Source organism: Octodon degus, unplaced genomic scaffold (assembly GCF_000260255.1).
Source record: "Octodon degus isolate 3935 unplaced genomic scaffold, OctDeg1.0 scaffold00011, whole genome shotgun sequence".
Lineage (NCBI taxonomy): Eukaryota > Metazoa > Chordata > Mammalia > Rodentia > Octodontidae > Octodon > Octodon degus.
In genome coordinates, this window is record NW_004524587.1 from 12,645,237 (window position 1) to 12,648,810 (window position 3,574).

Sequence of the window (3,574 nt, forward strand, 5' to 3'; positions counted from 1 at the left end):
CGGGGCTGGCTGGCATGTGGTGCTGGGGGATTGAACCGCAGTCCCTGTGCTTTGCTAAGCTTGTTCTAAGTAGGTGCTTTAGACCACTGAGCCATCTCATCAGCCCCAAGAACAAAGACTTTTTTAGCAAGGGGTGGATCAGGGTCCTGGTCAACCCCCCAGGTGACTAGTGTCTATCGAGGTTTTATTGGACTAGGTGATACCAGTTATAGTATATTGCTGATCCCTGGAGAGGCACGTAGGCCTGGTCATTCCATCTTTATCTTGAGACCTGGCCTTCAACGGATGCACCTTCAGCCACAGTTGTACGGTGTTCTCATCTTTTGCACTGACTCCCTTGAGGGCCTGGCCCTGTCTGACTGCCTAGGATATTTCTGCTGATCTTAGCTGTCTATAGTAGTCTTAGTTCATGACCCTCCAAGGAAAATAATGACACAAGGAAATACCTGGCATACAAGGAAGCATTTTCCTCTCCAAAAGTTCTGTTTCTAGGATTATAGAGCATTTTGAGACTGTAAACCAAGGTATAAAACCACCATTTCAGAAAAGCATACTTAGGAGCTACGATAGACTTTGGTATTTATGATTTATACCTGCCAGCTTTTTTTTTTTCTTCTGACTTCAGCAGCCTCCATCTTTCTTTGAGGAAGTGTTCTATGTGAAGTTGGTGGTGACAGGCGCCTACCTAGCAAGCACCAGGTCCTGAGTTCAATTCCTGGTACTCCCCTCCTCCCCCCAAAAAAGAAAGAAATGTGCAGAAAATAAAATTGGTGGCACTGCAGATCATTATGTCCCACTTCTTCTGGGTGACTCGGATGGAACATGTGATCCACTCTGTGCAATCAGAGAATCTTATTTTTGGGGGCCCTGCTGGTTCAGAGATGGGCATCTGATCCAATTTTTTAAAATTATTTATTTATTTGGTACAGGGTCTCACTACACAGCTTGGGCTTGTAGTGGTCCTCCTCTCTCAGTCTCCCCATTGTCAGGATTCCACGCATGCACCACCACACCCGGTTTCCGAGGCCAGCGCAGTGCACGGTATGGGAGATCGAACTCAGGTGCTTGACCTTACAGGGCAGGTGCTTAGACTGCTGAGTTAGCGCGCCAGCCCCAGGCACGTGATTTAAAACAGCCAATCAGAGAATAGGACTGAAGGGGTGGGGTTTAGGAAGACTACTTCTTTAAGAGCGGCTAAACTGGAGAAAAGGCTGGCATTATCCCATAGCTGTTTTGTCTGCCAAGGGGGAAGAATCAGCGCAGCTAAGGCAGTCCAACAATGCAAAAGGCGCCCTGAGGACATTATTAGACCCCCGAATCTATGCAAAAATGAAATCTGGCCTTTGGTTACACTTTTTCTTTTTCAAGCAAAAGTGAGGTAGGTTTCCAGTTTCTGCAGCAGATGAATGCACACAGAACTTGCCCTCCACCGAGCAGCCCAAGCATCCAGGGCACCTTCTGTTCACGGTGTCCATTGTGAGACTGAAAATGGATCAAGTACCCTGAACTAGTCCAGGAGAGCTGGCTGCTGCCCCTGGAGCGGCTGTGCTTGCTTCGTGTAGGTCCTGTTTCTGCTTGTCAGCAACTTGGAAGCCATACTGAAAATACAGGCCAGAGGGCAGAGAGCTTAGCGAAAACAAGTTGCCTGGGTGTGTTAGAATGGCTAGTGTTTCCTGCTGGAGAAAGTGCTACTTTACCTGAGGAAAGATAATTGTAAAGTTCAACCAGCCTTCTTTTCTTTGCATGCAATAGGTGAGAGTTGGGCGTGTGAAGGGGAGAAAAAGAATCCCACCAAAACAAGGTTATGGGGGGAAGTTCGCTTGTAAGGGCAAATGGAATTTGATGCAAGGTGGCGCAGAGGAATCTGTAGGATAACAGGTAGCCTTTTAGTAAGCATTTCTTTTGGGCTGGATGTTGTACTAAATACTTCACATGTGGTACAGCTGTGCTTAGTGGTGGGTCCTATGTTATGACTGTTCTACGACTGTAAAACTAACACTGAGACAAGCTGGGAACTTGCCTGGAGGTTCTCCAGGTGGTGGAGCCTGGATATGACAGCACCTGAGCCTTGCACTTAATCCCTGCATCCCTTCCTCTCTAGCTAAAGACCTCCATTAGACACTAGCTTTGTCACTCGCTGGCTGAGTGAATTTGAACAAGCCTGGCTCAAGTGAAAAATTCAGGGGTTATGTTAAATAACTTTTGTTCTCTTTCAACTTTAACATTTCAAACGAGGTTCAAATATTCATTGCCCTCAACTAGAATTTGTATTCCTGGCCTGAGCTTTTTTCAACTCAAGACCCTATAGATTGGTTTTCCCACAGCTTTAGGATCAAAGAACTCCTTGGGGTTATATATTCCTTTGAAATGGATTCAAAGGCAAAGGAACTGGAAAGCCTTCCTCACTGAGTGAATCAGCATCCGTGAGCACAGGAGACAAGTTGTGACCCATCCCCTCACTGTCTGATAAGCTGTAAGGTCACAGCTCCGAACTTGAACCCACTTTCATTCTTTCTACCCCTTCTGTGGGTTTTCTGATAAGCCGCCCTAAGTCAGCTGTGACTGTTTTTCTCTCCCTGTGAACAAAGTCCTCAGGGCGTGCACTGTGCCTGCAAACTCCCCAGCTGCTTCCAGCTCTCCCTCTGCCCACAGCCCTTTATTGCTGCATTCCAACAAATTAGCCATGTGACAGAAGATTATTTTTAACTTCAATAGAGCAGCTCCCTCTCTTTTAATATATCATGCTTGGCCCACATTCCCTTGGTGAAAAAGGGCACCAGCGGCTACTTCTGAGAAACTTTAATTACTCCAATTGTTTGCAAAACTCTCTTAGAAGCTTGAAAGCAATCCATTTTTTTTCTCCTTGCCACTCTGGTCTTCTTCCCTGGTCATTTCAAGGGAGTTAAGGCTGAATGTAACCTGGGGACCTACCAGGGCTCCTCAAGTCCCCTCTCCCCACTTCTCCACCACCCACTCTGTACAGAAAACTTTTAAGTGCAAATCCCACTCAGAGGGTAAAGGGAGGGCAGGTTCCAGAATAACAGAGACCCACACCGAAGCCCCTCACAGAACCCCAGCAGGTAGAAGGTGGCAGGTGGGGGCGGGGTGCAGGTTCTAGAAGTACCAAGAGCTAAGCATATCCTAGGAGTTAGGACCATCCAAGAGGGTCCCAGGTCTCAGTTTCAGCCCTGAGGCTGAGCCTTTCTGCCTTCAATCCACCACACAGAACAGTGAGCATGGTGGCGCCACTCCCTGGACCGAAGGCCCCTCTCCAGTTCTCTTTAATTTTCTAAACCCCAGATACTTCTCTTAGGAGATCAAGTGAGCAGTGCAGCTAAAAATGACTGGGATTAAAAATAAAATAAAATAAAATAAAATAAAATAAAATAAAATAAAAATGACTAACTAAATCAGAACACAGGGAAAACAGGCAGATCTCTCATGCAGAGGAATTCCAAGTGATTCATGGAGATCCTCACCCAGGAGGTAGCAGGGAGCTCCTGTGTTGGCAGCTGGGTGACTTCCTCCCAGAACTGCAGTACAGAAAGGGAAGAGGGGAGGGGAGGGGAGAAGG